Source organism: Cnephaeus nilssonii, assembly GCF_951640355.1.
Source record: "Cnephaeus nilssonii genome assembly, chromosome: 13".
Taxonomy (NCBI): domain Eukaryota; kingdom Metazoa; phylum Chordata; class Mammalia; order Chiroptera; family Vespertilionidae; genus Cnephaeus; species Cnephaeus nilssonii.
Genome location: NC_137084.1, coordinates 54,769,394 through 54,788,850, shown reverse-complemented (window position 1 = coordinate 54,788,850; position 19,457 = coordinate 54,769,394). Strand labels below are relative to the sequence as shown.

Here is a 19,457-nt window from a genome sequence, read left to right as displayed (position 1 = left end):
ATCTCAGGGAAGTAACTTGACCAAGGTCAGCCAGCTAGAAGGTGGCAGAACTGTGATACACAAAAACCCAGGTGTGTCTGATGCTTTAGTTCTTGCTCTTACCACTGCCTCTTACCATGCTATAGAATCCACACAAGAGGAGAGATATTGTGCGGATTCTATAGATACTGGTCTTGCCCAAAAAAATTCTCATTGAAATTTTTTTAGGAGCATGGCTAAAATTCCATCCTAAAAAAAAAAAACACAAGTATGTAAAACTATGAAAAACATGTTTAAAAAAAATAAGCAAATTTTTTTTTTTAGAAGAAAAGACTCTGATTTTATTTTCAGATTTTGGGAAATTGTTTTCAGGAAAAAAGTAAAATGACAAGAACACAGGCAAAAACTGAAATCTTTCATTGAACTATGAACTCTTAGCAGAGGAAAGAACTTCATAAGTAGTTGAGTCCCTCTCTCGAATCACTTCTAAAATGTCCCTCATTATGCGACCAGCCTCCTGAAACCTTTCCCACGTTTGATGTTCACATTTAAATAATGCAAGTGCACAGAATCAGTTGTTGTTTTTGGAGCCAAGGACTGTGCTCTGTATGTTACAAAACTGCTTCAAGGATGTGACCTTTCTCTAAAAAACTATAGTACAAGAGGCCTGTCTCCCTTATTTTATTATTTCTTATGCTTTAAATGATTAAAAATTATGTATTGCTTTTATGAGATGACCTTTGTCGTCAGTGTGAATCTCCAGTTTGTTTAAATCCAGGCCCCCGGAATTTGGTCCCGCCCAGTTGGCCCAGAGCAGCCAGTCAACATCTGGAATTGTGGTCAAGGTGGGTTTCCTATCAGGAACTGAAGTAACCATGCAGAATTCCAAGCCCGAGTAAGTCTTTTCAACTTCCTGACCTGCAAGTACTTAGGATCTCTGCGCCAGCATTTTCCAGCTCTTTATTGTAGTTGGAGCTGATTCTTATATCAAAATTTCTAAGTCCCTTATCATGCTGGATCATGAGTGATCCCAGAGCAGAAAGGATCCCAGCCATCTCCACAGCAATGTGTCCTGCATCTAGGCCAGTGGTTCTCAACGACCCTTTGGGGCTCGAACGACCCTTTCACAGGGGTCGCCGAAGACATCCTGCATATCAGATATTTACATTACGATTCATAACAGTAGCAAAATTACAGTTATGAAGTAGCAACGAAAATAATTTTATGGTTGGGGGTGACCACAACATGAGGGTCGCGGCATTAGGAAGGTTGAGAACCACTGATCTAGGCAATCTTCCAGTTGAAAAAAATCCATCACTGGCTAGTCCTAGGCTGGCACCTGGCACGTGGCTCTCCTGCGGATGTGAGGGCACGCCACCTACCTGTTGCAGTCAGGATGGGAGGAGCAGTGGATTTCCCCCCATTGATCTCTGCTGTGGGCTTGGGATCACAGGTGAACCCCGCATGGCCAGGGATGATTTCTATATGGGCCTTGGTTAGATTATTTTGATAGATGGCATTCAGGTGGCTCCTCGAGGCATCCTGCTTTTCCTTAATAACTCACCAACTGAACTTATCACAACTTTGAAAGCCATAATCTTCATGATCATGCACAAATTCAGAGTGGACAGCTGTGTTCCACATTACCTTTTTGGGTACACGTTCGACATTCATGCAAGTGCCACCCAGCTTGTGGCTCTCCACCACGGCGACCCTGCATCCAGTTTGGCAGTCTGAGGCACACTGACCAGCCCACCTGAGCCGCTGCCGATCACCACATAGTCGTCGTCTGTGGCACTGAGAGTGAGTGGAGGGTCCTGTGAGGGAATGAAGCAATTTTTTAAAGCAGGAAAATAGAGCTCAGCTATCATATTTTAAATCTATAACAAATAAATATTAATACATTAAATTTACATAGCACTTAACTGTAAGCTTCTAAGAACATATATTGATTGTCGCAACAACTGGTTGAGGTGCATGTACTTTTGTGTCCCCATTTTGCAGATGGGAAAATTGAGGTGCTGAGTTTAAGTAATTTATAGAGCTGATGAGTGGTAGAGCTGGTATTTGAATTCAGGCAGTCTGAACTCTAGATTTGGAGGTTTTTTAAAAAATAGATTTTGGGTTCTTAATCACTTCCCTCCTAAGCCAAACAAACTAACTGACATACATAATAAAAGCAAAGAAAGAAAAGAATGGTTATCAAATCTCTAGGAAGGAGGCTGTTTAAAAGTAACAAAAGGTAACACAATATTAAAAAGCAATACCTTGGAGTAGCCCAAAAATGTTATTCTGTACCCCAGAAAAACCAAAATCAAATGATGAAGAAACAAACATGAAGAAAGTATCTGCAGTACATATGGAAGATAACAATTAACTCACATGAAAATTAATAAGAAAAAATAGTAAATGGCCCAATAGAGAGGTGAAAAAGGACATAGATTATTTTCAAAAAAGAAATACTTATTTGAGAAAAAACATTTAATCTCATTAATACTGAAAGAAATGCTAGTTGAGCCAGTGATAAATTTGTTTTCCCTGCCCAATTAAAAAAAATACACAGGCTTCTTAGTTGGTGAACACATGAAGATGTGGGTGCACTCATAGAGGTCGTGGACACTCTGTGCCTTTTCCTCATATCTGCCCTGTTCATTTCTTCCACCTGGCCTGTTCCTGAGTCACAACCTTTTGTAATAAACTGATAAACAGCATGTTTGCATAAGGATTCTAGGAACTAGCTTCAAAAAATGCAGACTCTGACCTTTAGGCAGTCCAGCTCCGGGCATTTACTGACCTTCAAATGTAAAACCAGGATGACAAAACCAGGGATGACACACACCAGTCCATCACTTAACTAGTTTGAAGTCCTAATCAGAGTAGACTCTGTGGTGTGTGCATAGAGAACTTTTCAACCCCCTCCCCTTGATCTCTTTGTTCTGTTTTCCCTCTCCCTCCTTATAAAAAAATTCTGTCTGCACTGAGATGTTAAGATGGTCTTTGGGACGAGAGTCCCCCATCTACTCAGGCTGCCAGCTCTTGAATAAACCATTTTTCCATACACCAAAACAAGCAAGTAAACAAAGAAACAAATGCTACCTGATATCAAAATATACCACAAGACCACTGTAATCGAAACAGCATAGTAATGGCATAAAAACAGATATATGGATCAATGGAACAGAATAGAGAGCCCAGATATAATCCCACACTTTTATGTCAATTAATATTTGACAAAGGAGGCAAAAACATCCAGTGGGTAAAGATAGTCTATTTAATAAATGGTGCTAGGAAAATTGGGCAGATACATGCAAAAATATGAAATTAGGCCATCTTCTTACACCATATCCTACCTAATAAAAGAGTAATATGCAAATTGACCATAATCCGCTACACCCATAAGCCACACCCACCAGCCACGCCCATCAGCCACGCCCATCAGCCAATCAGAGCGAGTATGCAAATAAACCCAACCAAGATGGCTACAGCCACAGAGAGCAGGAGGGAGGCTTGGGTTTCCCAGGCAACGGAGTAAGCCAAGCTTTCCGCCTGCCCTTGCCGGCCTAAGCCTCCACTCAAGGCTACAAAGGTTCAATTATAGAAGGTAAACAAATCCAAACAGAAATGGTGGCAGCCACAGAGCTGGAAAGAGTGGGAGGCTTGGGTTTCCCAGGCAACGGAGGAAACCAAGCTTTCTGCTTACCCTTGCCGGCCTAAGCCTCTGTTCCAGGCTACAACGTTTTAATTGTAGAAGGTAAATAAATTCCAGATACCAGGACCTCCACTTGGGTCACCAGGGGGCATGGCTGGCCTGCCAACCACCACAGGCCCCTCGCTCAGGCCGCCCCACGCCCCAAGGGAACCCCCACCCTGATCTGGGACACCTTTCAGGGCAAACCAGCTGGCCCCCACCCATGCACCAGGCCTCTATCCTATCTAATAAAAGAGTAATATGCAGATTGACCATCACTCCAACACACAATATGGCTGCCCCTATGTGGTCAAAGATCCTGCCCCCATGTGGACACAAGATGGCCACCACAAGATGACCAGCAGGGGAGGGCAGTTGGGAGGCACCAGGCCTGCAAGGGAGGGCAGTTGAGAGGGACCAGGCCTGCAAGGGAGGGCAGTTGGAGGTGATTCAACCCTGCAGGGGAGGACAGTTAGGGGTGACCAGGCCAGCAGAGGAGGGAAGTTGGCTATCAGAGGAGCAGTTAGGCATCAATCAGGCTGGCAGCAGAGTGGTTAGGGGGTGATCAGGCTGGCAGGCAGAAGCAGTTAGGGGCAATCAGGAAGGCAGGCAGGCGAGCTGTTGGGAGCCAGCAGTCCTGGATTGTGAGAGGGATGTCCGACTGCCCGTTTAGGCCCGATCCTACTGCGATCGGGCCTAAACAGGCAGTCAGACATCCCTTGAGGGGTCCCAGATTGGAGAGGGTGCAGGCTGGGCTGAGGGACACCCCCCCCCTCCGTGCACGAATTTCGTGCACCGGGCCTCTAGTACAAGAATAAAAACTCATGCCCTAACCAGTTTGGCTCAGTGGATAGAGTGTCGGCCTGCGGTCTGAAGGGTCCCACGTTCGATTCCGGTCAAAAGCAGATGCCTGGGTTGCGGGTTCAATCCCCTGTAGGGGGCATGCAGGAGGCAGGTGATCAATGATTTTCTCTCATCATTGATGCTTCTATCTCTCTCTCCCTCTCCCTTCCTCTCTGAAATCAATAAAAATATATTATTTTTAAAAAGAAGAAAGAAATGCCTTATGACCCATGATTCCACTTCTGGGAATATATCCGAAGAAATCCAAAACACTAATTCAAAAAAATATATGCACCCTAAGTTCATTGCACCATGATTTAAAACTAGAGGCCCAGTGCATGAAATTCGTGCACAGAGGGGGGGGTTGTCCCTCAGCCTGGCCTGCACCCTCTCCAATCTGGGACTTCTTGGGGAATGTTCGACTGCCAGTTTAGGCCTGATCCCTGTGGGACATCCCTCTCACAATCTGGGACTGCTGGCTCCCAACCACTCGCCTGCCTGCCTGCCTGATGCCCCTAACCGCTTCTGCCTGCCAACCTGATCACCCCCTAACCGCTCCCCTGCTGGCCTGATTGACGCCTAACTGCTCCCCTGCCAGCCTGATTGCCCCCAACTGCCCTCCCCTGCCGACTTGATCACCCACAACTGCCCTCCCCTGACAGCCTGATCGCCCCCTACTCCCCTTCCCCTGCCAGGGCCTGATTGCCCCCAACTGCCCTCCCCTGCCAACCTGATCGCCCACAACTGCCCTCCCCTGCCATGACCCGCCTCCTCAGCCAGGACCCACCTCCTCCATGCCTCACGGAACTGCAGGACTCCCAGGCCTCACTGCATGGAGCAGCCACCAGGCCCCCCTCCACTGTGCATGCAGACATCTTGTGACGGCCATCTTGTGATGGCCATCTTGTGACGATGTGAGGGCATGATGTCACCTAGGCTATTATTAATATAGATAGCCACAATTTGGAAGCAGCCTAAGTGTCCATCAGTAGGTGAGTGGATAAAAATGCTGTAATACATTTACACAATAGAATACTACGTAACTGTAAAAAGGGGAAATCTTACCTTTTGCGACAGCATGGATGGAACCGGAGAGCTTATGCTAAAGAGAAATAGCCAGTCAGAGAAAGACAAGTACAATATGATTTCACTCATATGTGGAATCTAATGAACAAGGGATTAAGAAAACAAAACAAAACTCATAGACACAGACTACAGAATGGTGATTAGCAGAAGGAAAGAAGGTGGTGGGAGGTAGAAGAGGGTAAAGAGGGCATAAATGGTGATGGAAGGAGACCTGACTTGGGGTGGTGAACACACAATACAGTATACAGATGCATTATAGAACTGCACACCTGAAACCTAATTTTATTGTGCAGGGGCCTGATGCGGCGGGGGCCAAACATGGCGGGGATCTCCCTTTTCCGCGTCCCGCGCGGAAAGAGAGATGAACGAACCGGTTCTAAGTGGAGGCGGCCAGGGATTGAGAAATAATAGAAATAAAGAAAACAAGACGCAGAAATAGATTCATGAAGCTGGGGCTGGGTGGGACGCCATCTTTCCTCTCTCATGGAGAGGCAGCATGACGACGACACTGAGCCACCCAGCAGGTTTATTTTATATCCCAAAAATCCAGGAAGTAACACCAAAACTTAGGATCAAAGGAGCTTATTTGCATTCTTAACTAGGCCCCAGCATTACTGGATTTACATATCTAGACCTGCCCCTGCTGACACCTGGGCTGCTCTCTACATCATTGACCAATGTCACCCTTATAAACTAAAAAAAAATTAAAAAGTAAATAAGAAAAGAAAAAAAAGAAGCAAAGAAATGCCTTAAAAACAAACAAAAAAATACATAATATTAAAGGAGACCAACTAGTTTTGGCCAGGGTGTAATAACCTGGCATTGTCAAACATTGCCTTTCTGTCAAATTGCCTTGTAATATAAGCCAAGAATTTTAAATATTCATATAATTTGATCTGTCCTAACAATCTAAAGACATTAGTGTAAATTTAGAAGAGGTTTTATATTCAATGACATGCACAACAAGTCAAAGGAAAAATATTAAAAGCTATTAAAATACCTGACAACAAGGAAATAGTTAAATAGATTATTCAATAAATATACATTGCTCTGTTATTAAAACTATATTTACCAAATAATGTAAAAAGTTGGGGAAATATTCCTATCATTTTTAAATGAAAAAAAGCCACAATACAAATTTATATTTATTATAGAACTAGATTTACCCAATAATGTAAAAAGTTGGGAAAATATTTCTGTCATATTTTTAAATGAAAAAAAGCCACAATGCAAATTTATATTTATTATAGAACTAGAGGCCCAGTGCACGAAATTCATGCATGAGGGGGTGGCGTCCCTCAGCCTGGCCTGCAATGATACAAGCATTCTGCGCCTGGCCTGGCCAAAGGCCCTCCATGGCTGGGGTGGAACGCTTGCCTCAGCAACGAAGCAAGCATTCCACCAGACCGCTCACCCTGCCCACTCTCAGTGGCCACCCCCCTAGGACTGGGAGACTCCGATGGGGCTGAGAGGACTGGGCACCGCCATCTTGTGGCTATGGGAGCCGCCATCTTTGTGGCGGAGTGATGGTCAATTTGCATATTCCCTCTTTATTAGATAGAATGTATATGAGCACAACTATTAAAGAAATAATCCAGTGAAAGACTAAAGAGAAACATATCAAATATGCAAAATTACTAAGATATTTTTTCTTTCTACTTGTTGTTATTTACCAAATTTTTAAAAAATATATTTTTATTGATTTCAGAGAGGAAGGGAGAGGGAAAGAGAGATAGAAACATCAATGATGACAGGGAATCATTGATTGGCTGCCTCCTGCACACCCCCTACTGCGGATTGAGTCCGCAACCTGGGCCTGTGTCCTTGGCTGGAATTGAACCCGGGACCCTTCAGACCGCAGGCCGACGCTCTATCCACTGAGCCAAACCAGCCAGGGCCCAAATTTTTAATAATGAACACTGATTACTTTTACAATGGGGAAAAACAGTAAAATAAACTTTGCTTTTAGAAAACAGCTAATGGTAAGGAATACAGTCAGTAATATGGTAATAACTATAATGGGTGTCAGGTGGGTGCAAGACTTATGGGAGGGGATCACTTTGTCAGTTATGTAAATGTGTAACCACTATGCTGTACACCTGAAACGAATATAATATTGAATGTCAACTGTGATTGAAAAATTAAAAAGAAAACAAAACAGGGAGGAGGGAGTGAGGGGGGATGAGAGATATCTGTAATACTATCAACAATAAAAAATATATTTTAAAAAACAGTTAATGGGTTGTGTTATGTGTTGAGTTGGCTGATCCCAATGACTTCTGTCTCTCACTGACACTGCTATCTGCCCAGGGGAGTGGGGAAGCATCCTCACTTTGAAGCGCCAGCTCTGGAGATAAGCCTCCATTGACCTGTGGGCCTGCTGATTTGCAAGCAATGCCAGATAAGGAATTTTAAACACTACAGAGCCACTGGCTGGTCTGCATCAGGAGAGCCCTATCAGCAGAGTCTTTGTTTCTGCTGGTCAGTGGCCCTGAAAGAAAGCGAGATTACACTGTAGCGTTTACACCCTGCCCAGGACGCAGGCTCCACCGCTTAAAGAGCTGAGATGGATGGCTCTGGCAGCAGAGGAATGCCTGGCCCGGGAGATAGAGGAGAAAGACACCCGGTGCTGAAGGAGGGAGATAAGATCTCCAAACAAAGACACTGTTAATACTTTCCAAAGTCCCAGGAACAAACAGAAACCTCTAGGGAAGAGGGAATCACATGCCAGTTGGAATTCCCTGGCCTGGCCCATGGGAAGAAGGGTTAGGGGCCCTCTGAATTCTTACTCCTGTTCTCATTCTCTCATTTGCCAATTATTAATTGGGCACCCAGGATAAGCCGGCGAGGTTTTGCTTACAGACTCATGCAAGAGACAGACAGGCAGACAGACAATGAGGCTATGGCTGTGATATCAGGAACATCTTCAACTATTGAGAAAGGAAACTGATGAGGAAGGAAAACCTTGCCTTACAAGAGGAGTTAGCCTGAGGAAGGTAAATGGGGTTAGGAGAGAAAAGGGGTTTTCCAGGCCAAGGAAATAGTTAAGACCTGCAGACAAGAGAGGAGAGGGGCTTTTGAGAAACACTGAGACATCTGGAATGAAGGATGGGAAGAGAAGTGGTTTCTTCCAGTTCCCCTTAGACGGACTTACGGAAAAAATTAAGAGGCAAAAGAAGAAAAATAAATTTGCTGAAGGCTTCTTCTTCCTTTCAAAACTTTGCCCTTTTCCTTTGTCCCAGAGAATGCTGTTATTGGCTCTCTTAACGCTTGTGCTGTTGTTTCAAGGTTGCAGAGGAAATAAAGGGACAGAGGCAGCCCAAGGCTGAAGTCTGAGATTCACACAGAAGCTGTGGCCATCACACACAGAAGGGACTCCAGTCAGGTCAAAAGTGATTCATGTTGCCCTTACACTGCAACTGCAATCCTTTTCAGCTCCCAGGGGTCACTGGTGGGGGTGCGGATGTCATCCCGTCATTCTGCATATGTCGAGTGCAGAGTGGGTATCCACTGGTGTACTTCACAGCCTCACTCGGGAGGTAATATATGCAAACCTGAGTGGGTATGTACTTATTCGATATGAGACACACTTTAATTGAGTCCTGATTCTGTGCTAAACACTATGCGAATTGCTGGGGAGAAAAAAATAGAAAGGAAAAAATAACTATCCTGAAATAGATCACAGTCTACTAGCTATGTAGTGCAAAGAAAACAAGATGGGAAGTCAGCATCGAAACGCAATTTAAAACTATAAGCTTCGTTATCTTGTGAACTAATAAGATAGATTCATTGGCTCTCTGTCTTTTTGTACAACTCATCTAAGGGCTGAATTGAATAACAGGTGGGTTTCTCTACACTTCTTCACATCTTTTGATCACCCATTTCTCCTGTGAGATGAGAAAACTCACAAGAATATGATATGGTCAAAATGACATGAAGTCAGAGAGCCTTGAGTTTGAACTTAGGACTACACTCATTCTAGTTGTGTTCTTGGGCAGGTTACGTAACCTTTCTGAGCCTCTGTCTCCTCTTCTAAAACAGATAACAATAGCCATGTGGCAGATAATGTTGGTGGCCCACCCAGGGACACTGTGCCCCTCTTTTTGCTCTCACAGTTTTGTCTGGGGGAGGAAAGTGCATAACTTAGGTGATGGCATACCCTAAATGAAGGTGGGAGTCGGCAAACTTTTCTGTTAAAGGCCAGATAGCAAAATTTTAGGTTTTTCAGGCTATGAAGTTCCTGTCACAAGCCTGCCATGGTAGCATGAAAACAAGCATGCACAATACTTAAATGAATGGGTGTGGCTGTGCTGCAACAACACTTTATTGACAAAAACAGGCAGTGTCCAGAACTGGTGGTTGTCTGCTCATCTCTAGTGTAAGGCCACCCTGACCATCCTAGTGCCTGCTTGCTCCCCTTTCTTTGCAACCAAAGGCATCCATCTCCAGTTCTGGCCAATGATACCTAAGCAGAAGTCTGAAGTGGGTCGGGGAGGGGGGGGGTTCTGGGAAAGTTTTTTTTTTTAACTTATCTATTTTTTATTTCAGAGAGGTCAGGAGAGGGACAGAGATAGAAACATCGACGATGAGAGAGAATCATTGATCATCTGCCTCCTGCACGCCCTCCCCTGGGGATCGAGCCTGCAACCCGGGTATGTCCCCTGACCAGGAATTGAACTGTGATCTCCTAGTTCATAGGTCGATGCTCAACCACTGAGCCATGCTGGAAGTATGATAGCTAAGATTTTGCTTTCCTGATTAAAAAAAAAGAGAGAGAGACTAATGTGGTGGCCCTATACTATCCTCCCAATTCTACCTTGGATGTGAGTATGGTATCTGGAGCTGAAGCAGTCATCTTGCAATCACGAGATGACAAGCAAAAGACTAAATGTTGACTTGCTAACGATAGTGATTCCGAAAAAGAAACTAACTCCTAGATGTCATCACTGAGAAGCTGAATAAATACCAGCACCACCTACTGGACTACAAAACCCATAATTTTTTAGACCGCTGTGGTTAGGTTTCCTGCATTTTGCAGCCAAATGTATTCTGAAATCATGTCAATATATGACAGGCTTATTGTGAATATGAGGTGAGATGAATATACAAAATATATAGTAGAGGCTCAATCAATAATAGTTCTATTCACATTTCATTTCACAGAAAATTGATATCATTCCCTCTGTGATCAGTATTGTTAACATATTATACAAGCTTCTTTTAAGAATAACTCACCTCGAATGGATCATTTTTTTCAGTCATCTCTAGTTTCACTCTAGAATTTTCCACGGCCTCAGAAAGATGAGGAAAGGGAAGGACCAGAAAGAATAACTAGTTTAGCAGGAGCCTGAGTATGAAAAAAAATCCCAGGTAATTGTAAAAAAATTATTATTATTTTTTTTTTTGGAAAAAAGCAATCTCTCTCTAGTAACTAGGAATGTGTGTGTGTGTTCTTCTGCCTCGCCTTCCTCAGCCGCTTGCTAAGGTTCCTCATGCCTGCCTGCAACGGACTTCCCATGAAAAGACAGGGATGTTGTGGGTGCCCTGCACAACGCGTGGTTCACAGGAGAGCCGCAGTAGCTGCTACCTTATTTTTCCCTTCCTCTCTTCTCCTTGCCAGTACTCTCCCAGTCTCACTTATTGAAGAACCAGACTCGGCGGGGAAGGGAGCCCCATGAAGGAGACACTAAACCTGCAGGAGGAGAGGACAGAGCGTGATCAGTCCAAGGATGGGGAGCAACAAGGAACAAGGATTTGAAAACGTTCAGAGTTAAGCAGTTTGGAAATAAGTTTCTGAGAAGCAGGTGTCTGGGATCTGTCTTAAAATAGCGGGGTGTGTGTGTGTGTGTGTGTGTGTGTGTGTGTGTGTGTGTGTGTGTGTGTACCTCAGCTTAAAGTACCCATGCAGAGAAAGACAGTATCCAATAAATGTTTGTGCAAGTATGGATCCATTGTTGGGCAGATAGGACTTTTCAAATGCTCTATTGCAACTACTCAAATTTTCTGTTATAAGATGAAAGCAACCACAGGTAACATGTAAAGGAACTTGTGTCCCAATAAAACCTTATTTACAAAATTAGGTGGTGGTCTGAATTTGGCCCATGGGTCCCAGTTTGCCCATTCTGCTCTGGACTATGCCCACACCTGGGAGTGCCTCCTGGCACTGCAGCAGCTGTTCTGCTACCAGCCTGAGGATGGAGGCGGACAGGTGCAGGTAAAGAAACCTGGCTCCTTAACAGGAGCCTCTAATCCTGATACACCTGCAACCGCCCTTACTCTGTGCTTATCTTGTGAGATCTGCAATTTCCCTTTTATTGTGTCCATTTGAATAGGCTTTTCACTTATGTGCAGCCAAGAGCGTCTTAGCTGTCATACTTCCTTAAGAGGAAATACTCTGTCTTGTCTATTTCCCTCATGAGCTTGCAGTGGATCATAAATGTTCTGAAGGCTGCAAGCAGGAGACAAAGAGAAAGGAGGTATGGCCCCTGGCTGAAGACTTCCTAGAGCAAGAATCTGCTCTAGATTTTAAATCCTTTAGTAGCTGCTATACTGCTAACACCCTGAACTACCACTGACCTGCTACAGTCGTGCTTACAGGGGTGTGGCGATGCCTTGGATGTAGCCCCGCCCTTGTGGAGTGGGCTGACTTGGCTGAGCCACTCATGTATAGTGTCCTTCGTTTGTCTTTTATTGCTTCATATGTGTGAATCTTATCTCTACCGATTTAAAGAGAAGCTCCTTTATGGCAGGAAACTTTTTGTCGATCTTACAGAATTGAGCACTTAATAGATATACAATATATACATTACTACTGAATATTTGAAGGGGTGTTTTCATGAAATTAGAACCATTTGCAGTCATTTTAAATAGCCCCAGGATGGCCCCAGCCAGTTTGGCTCAGTAGATAGAGCATCAGCCTGCAGACTGAAGGGTCCCAGGTTTGATTCTGCCATCCCCAGTAGGCGGCGTGCAGGAAGCAGCTGATCAATTATTCCCACTTATCATTGATGTTTCTATCTCTCTCTCCCTCTCTCTTCCTCTCTGAAATGAATAAAATTATACTTTAAAAAATAAAAATAGCCCCAGGATGATTTAAGCTACCTATTGTCCCCCCAAGCCCAAATTACATTGAGTCTATCTAGGAATTTTTTTTTAATTTAGCTAATTTTGATTTAATACATTTTTAAGAGAATAATTCCCTATATGAAATTTGTAGAGTATGAACCTATACCACAGGACCCCACTCTCTTGATATGTGGTTGCTGCAATCAGCATATCAAAATATGTACAGGTTTACTTACCATCATTTTCTAAGTTTGACAAGACATTTATTATCAGAAGGTGGCCTGTAACTTTGGTGTAGTTTTCAAACACAGTAGGGTAAAATACATAATAATGGTAGGCAAGGATACGAAATTAGATTATTAGGGAGAGCAAGGGGGAAAAAAGAGAAAAGATTAGTCTAGTTTGGACTTGCCTTAATTACAGCCTATACGCAATGAAATGTGATAATTTAATCCTAGTTGATTTAATGGTATAATCCCTCTTTTGCACTGGTAAATAGCCCCCAATTGCCTTTTGTCTGAATTATGTTACAAGAAATGTGTAATTCTATCAGAGAGTTTGCGTACACAAAAAAGATAGGATTTTAAAGGTGGTCTTAAAAAAATGAGGATTTTTAAAAATTGAGATTCCTAACAGATTTCTAAGCACCTTTTAAACAAATTATAGATTTATTTTCCTGACTGCATAAATATGTACATACCATAAAATAAAAAGCACAAAAAAATCCACTGAATATGCATACGCTCAAAATTCAAAGATAATCACTGTTAGAATTCTGGGGCAATTCCTTTTATTCCTCTCTCTTGCACAGAGAAAAAGATAGATCTATGTTAAGGTCCATGGTTGAGATCCTATTGTACATCATAAACATTTTCCCAGATTGTTAAGAATTTTTCATTAAGCTTTGTAGATGATCTTTTATTTCAGTTATTTTTCTGTACATTATATCTCTGCCCTCCATTTCAGTTTAAAAGATAAGACACTCATAGCATTTAAAAATATTCTTAAAATAAAATTATTTACAATCCTAATATTCTAATACTAGAGTACTGGTGCACGAAATTCGTGCACTTGGGGGTGGGGGGTATCCCTCAGCCTGGCCTGCACCCTCTCGCAGTCCAGGAGCCCTGGAGGGATGTCTGACTGATGGCTTAGGCCCGCTCCCCCCATCAGTTGGACATCCTTAGCACTGCGCTCCTGACACCCCCACTGCGCTCGCCAGCCATCAGCCCAGCTTCTGGCTGAGCGGCACTTCCTCTATGGGAGTGCACTGACCACCAGGGGGTAGCTCCTGCATTGAGCGTCTGCCCCCTGGTGGTCAGTGCATGTCATAGCGACCAGTCGTTCCGCCATTCAGTCAATTTGCATATTAGCCTTTTATTATCTACTAGAGGCCCAGTGCACGAAATTTGTGCACAGGGGGGGTGTCCCTCAGCCCAGCCTGCACCCTATCCAATCTGGGACCCCTCAAGGGATGTCCAACTGCCCGTTTAGGCCCGATCCAGATAGGATCGGGCCTAAACGGGCAGTTGGACATCCCTCTCACAATCCAGGACTGCTGGCTCCCAACTGCTTGCCTGCCTGCCTTCCTGATTACCCCTAACCGCTTCTGCCTGCCAGCCTGATCACCCTCTAACCACTCCCCTGCCAGCCTGATTTAGCCTAACTGCTCCCCTGCCAGCCTGACTGCCCCTAACTGCCCTCCCCTGCAGGCCTGGTCCCCCACAACTGCTCTCCCCTGCAGGCCTGGGTTCCCCCCAACTGCCCTTCCCTGCAGGCCCAGTTGCCCCCAACTTCCCTCCTCTGCCAGCCTGGTCACCCCTAACTGCTCTCCCCTGCAGGCTTGATCGCCCCCAACTGCCCTCCCTTGCAGGCCTGGTCCCTCCCTACTGCCCTCCCCTGCTGGCCTGATTGCCCACAACTGCCCTCCCTTGCAGACCTGGTCCCCCCAACTGTCCTCCCCTGCTGGCCATCCTGTGGCAGCCATCTTGTGTCCATATGGGGGCAGCCATCTTGTGTGATGGAGCGATGGTCAATTTGCATATTATTCTTTTATTAGATAGGATTAGATAGGATAGAGGCCTGGTGCACGGGTGGGGGCTGGCTGGTTTGCCCTGAAGGGTGTCCCAGATCAGGGTGGGGGTTCCCTTGGGGCATGGGGCAGCCTGGGTGAGGGGCCTGTGGTGATTTTCAGGCTGGCCACGCCCCCTGGCAATCCAAACAGAGGCCCTGGTATCAGGGATTTATTTATCTTCTATAATTGAAACTTTGTAGCCTTGAGTAGAGCCAAGCCTCCTGCTCACTCCGTGGCTGCAGCCATTTTTGTTGGGATTTATTTATCTTCTATAATTGGAACTTTGTAGCCTTACATGGAGGCTAAGGCAGGCCAGGGCTGCGGAAACTTGGCTTCCTCCATTGCCGGGGGCAACTCAAGCCTCCTGCTCTTTCCAGCTCTGTGGCTGCCGCCATTTTTGTTGGGATTTATTTATCTTCTATAATTAAAACTTTGTAGCCTTAAGTGGAGGCCAAGGCAGGCCAGGGCAGGTGGAAAGCTTGGCTTCCTCCATTGCTGGGGAAACCCAAGCCTCCCGCTCTCTCGGTGGCCGCAGCCATCTTGGTTGGGTTAATTTGCGTACTCTCTCCTGAATGGCTGGTAGGTGTGGCTTGTGGGTGTAGCAGAGGTACAGTCAATTTGCATATTACTCTTTTATCAGATAGGATAAATAATAAAAGGGTAATATGCTAATTAGACCGAATGTCATTCCAGACATCCTTCCTGATGAAGCCAGGGCCAGAGGGAAGCCAGGCCAGGTCCTGGGTGCCTGCGGGCGGCCCGGGGGAAGCCAGCCCAGATCCCGAGTGCCTGTGGGAAGCCCGGAGGAGGGAAGCCCTGGTCCCAGGTGCCAGAGGGAAGCTGGTGCCAGCAGCCGGGAGAAGGAAAGCCTACTCTTGCATGAATTTTTGTGCATCAGGCCTCTAGTATAGGATAACCAGTCTCATGTTTCCTACTCCTCCCCTTATAGAGTAGAAGCTATTTTGTATTTTATTATATAGTAAACACCTCTCAATTTGACCCTGGGATCCTTTGTTCAGAGAATACCTATGGTAGAGGTTCTCAAAGTGTGGACCCCCTAGAACAGCAATAGCAGCAGCACTTAGGAATTTGTTAGAAATGTAAATTCTCTGGCTCCATCCAGACCAACTGAATCAGAAACTGGAGGGGGAAGGGAGGGGATGAGCTAGCGGGGAGAAGTAGGGGCCGCAATCTGTGGTTTTTTTCACAAGCCACCCAAGCAATTCTGATGCATACTACAGTTTAAAAACCACTGTCCCATGGGATCAACAATCTGCAGATGGTCCTCTGGGAAACAGTTTGCAAAACTGCCTTTCTGACAAGTCTTTGTAATTCCTGGAAGGAAGATACAAATTGCTGGCTGCCTCTGTTCCCTCAAGGATAGAGCAGGGCCATTAGCTGCTTCCCAAGATCAGAATTAATTGTAATAATTAGTGAAAGGGTTTTGTAAGCCATTAAGCAGCAGAGTGATATATAGATATTAGTTATTGTTATGGTGACCTTGAATTTAAGCTGAAGGATTTAGATGACTAAGCTCTGGGGAAAGCCCAGTGGAATGTGGACACAGATGGTTCTTAACTTTCACATATTCAAATTTCATACAACCCGATTTTCACACATTACACATGTCACCCTAAAACCCCTTTCCCACACCCAATCTGGAATTTCCTGCACTTGCAATTTCATGAGCAGTTGGAGGAATCCCACGGCTGCACCACCTGCCAACCCACAGCTCTGCCTTGGCAGGATCCCATCTTTTTCTATTCCACAGTTTTCTGTGCATATTTTATTGCATCTTGCCATTATTTCTTACAAAGAAAACAAGAGAGGAACAGTAAGAGACACAGTCCTCAGCCGTGTTTAGTTTCTATTACATTTCTTCGCAGTCTTAAGGCTACGATTGCATTCGTGTTTTTGTTTTATGCATGCCATAGCCTCTCAAATATATCCTAGTATGCAAATTAGTGTTTCTTTCCAAGTCTCCTCTGTTTTCTGAGTTATCCCTGCTTCCTTTTGTTCTTCTTGTCCCTTCCTAGTCTTGATGTCTGGTGATCCTCAGATGCTTGGTCATCCCTAGTTGTCTGTTCATATGTTTATGGCTTCAGGTACCTGACATGGGCTCCCCCTGCAGGCCACTCCCCTAAAAGAAAGGGCAGCTGTGATCTTCATCTGAGTGGGTAGGGATTTGACCAAGAGACTCCACTTTAGTGACTTGGGCATGGGACAGGCAGGCAGGCTGAAAACTCCTTGCCCTCTCCACCCCCATTTCCTCCCTTCATGGCCAGACAGGGAGGACGCTACTTTGGCACTGCAGGACGTCCATGAATTTTTTACCTACACAAAGATGACGTACATTGTTTATTCCTTCTGAGTCCATTTTGGAAGTTTCAATTTATCTCTCTCAGCCCTCCACTCCCACATATCACTATCCCTCCCCAGGTAGGAAGTTCACATTCTCTTGGGGCTATAACCCAGATTCGAAGGCTGCACCTGTCTGACCACTGGGTGGTGGTGATGTGGGGTGGTCAGGGATATGGCTGGTTTTACTCTTCAGGATACAGGTCTGAAATTAATTATCCGGATAATTGATTATTTCAAGGCCTCTGACTGCTCTTGACTTGTCGTCACCATGACTCTGAGCTGGCAGTTTCTTTTAATCTTTTATCTTTCTTGCGGATCCAATCTATTTAATAGATTTTTCTAGAACAATAGTTCTCTAAGTATAGTGCCTGAAGCAGCAACATCAGCACACCTGGGGACTTGTTAGACATAAAATTGTTTATCCATAATACAGCTGATGAGTATTTTGTTGTGTCTAGATTTTTGACTATTATAAATAAAGCTGCTGTGAACATTCTGTGGACATACCTTTTCATTTCTATCCGGTAAATACAGAAGTAGAATTACAGGACAAATCCAATCTGATGCAATCAAAATTCTTCATAATTATGATCTGCTGATGGTAGTGTTATGGATTTATTCTTTTTATGGTTGCCAGGCAAATATAGTAAGTCCAAAACACTGCATTTGGAACATATTTATGCTAGAAAACTATTTATTATTTATCTGAACATCATGTATTTTTTTGCTGAATATGCCAATCCTAAGTTCTTTTTATTCAATTATGTTATTTTAAGGACATTAAAGGGTGGGAGAAGCAAGATTGACTTGTATGATCATTCTATCTTTTTTAAAAATATTTTTTATTGACTTCCGAGAGGAATGGAGAAGGAGGGAGAGAGAGATAGAAACATCAGTGAGAGAATCATTATCGGCTGCCTCCTGCATGCCCCACATTGGGGATCAAGCCCGAAACCCGTGCATGTGTCCTGACCGGAATTGAAACCTGATTTCCTGGTTCATAGGTTGATGGTCAAGCACTGAGTGAAACCGGCTAGGTTCATTCTACCACCTTGATCCCAGATAGAAATTTGACAGAAAACTGATAGCATCATAATCCATTTATTAGGTTGCTCATTCCTGTGCAAAATACCCAGCCCAAGCCAGTAATTGTACACTTTCATCAGAAAGTTCTTCCTGGGACCTGGAGAGTATCATGCTAAGTGAAATAAGTCAGAGAAAGACAAGTATCACATGATCTCACTCATATGTGGAATCTAAGTAACAAAATAAACTGATGAATAGAGTGGATCTGGAGACTGGCATGGAACAGAGTGTGGAATCTCAGAGGGAAGGTGGGGGAGGGTGGGTGGGTGGGAGGTAATCAACCAAAGACCTTGTATGTATATATGCCTAACCCATGGACATAGATAATAGGGTGGTGAGGCCTGGGGTGGAGCAGGGTTGGGGGTGGGGGAGGTGGGCTGGAGGGAGTCAATGGGGGAAAGAAGGGGACATATGTAATACTTTCAACAATAAATAGTTATTTAAAAAAAATAAAAGAAAGTCCTCCTTCCTAACACTAACTCAATATCTTATATCTAAAAAAATGTCATTTTGCTCTAGCTGGTTTGGCTCAGTGGATAGAGCATCAGCCTGTGGACTAAAGGGTCCTGGGTTCATTTCTGGTCAAGGGCACATGCCGGGTTACAGGCTTGATCCCCAATAGGGATGTGCAGGAGGCAACTGATCAGTGATTCTCTCTCATCATTGATGTTTCTCTCTATCTCTCCCTCTCCCTTCCTCTCTGAAATCAATAAAAAATATATATTTTAAATAATGTCATTTCAAGGTGGCTAAGAGAAGAATTTGAGGTAAGAAATTAGTTTAGATAAGAAATATTTGTCTTGCTCTAGTTGGTTTGGCTCAGTAGTTAGAGCATCGGCCTGCGGACTGAAGAATCCCGAGTTCAATTCCAGTAAAGGGCCCATGCCTGGGTTTCGGGCTCAAGCCCCAGTAGGGGACATGCAGGAGGCAGCTGATCAATGATTCTCTCTCATCACTGATGATTCTATCTCTCTCTCCCCTTTCCCTTCCTCTCTGAAATCAATATATATATATATATATATATATATATATATATATATATATATAATTTAAAAGAAATATTTGTCTGTATTTAATGTTTAACTGTGTTTTGAAATTTTTTAATAATCATGTATATGTCATGTAACACTAAGGTTTCTATTTTTAACCCAAGATTAAAACATTTATAACATCTATTAGGGACTTTATAATTTTTTTTAGCTCTTGGGGATAAAATTCCTCACATAACATGTAAGGCTATTGCTCGATTTTTATATATTAAACTTTGCATATACA

General features: G+C 44.1%; 1 pseudogene across 1 annotated transcript in view; it reads right to left on the bottom strand.

Annotated features, from left to right (window-relative positions):
* Positions 1–215: 215 nt before the first annotated feature.
* Positions 216–19,457, bottom strand: part of LOC307110155 (glutathione reductase, mitochondrial-like) — a 43,856-nt pseudogene continuing 24,614 nt past the window's right edge. Inside the window, exons 2-3 of the transcript in view lie at positions 1,225–1,796; positions 216–228 (exon numbers count right to left, since the gene is read on the bottom strand). The product of the transcript in view is annotated as a glutathione reductase, mitochondrial-like (transcript). The remainder of the gene's footprint in view (positions 229–1,224; positions 1,797–19,457) is intronic.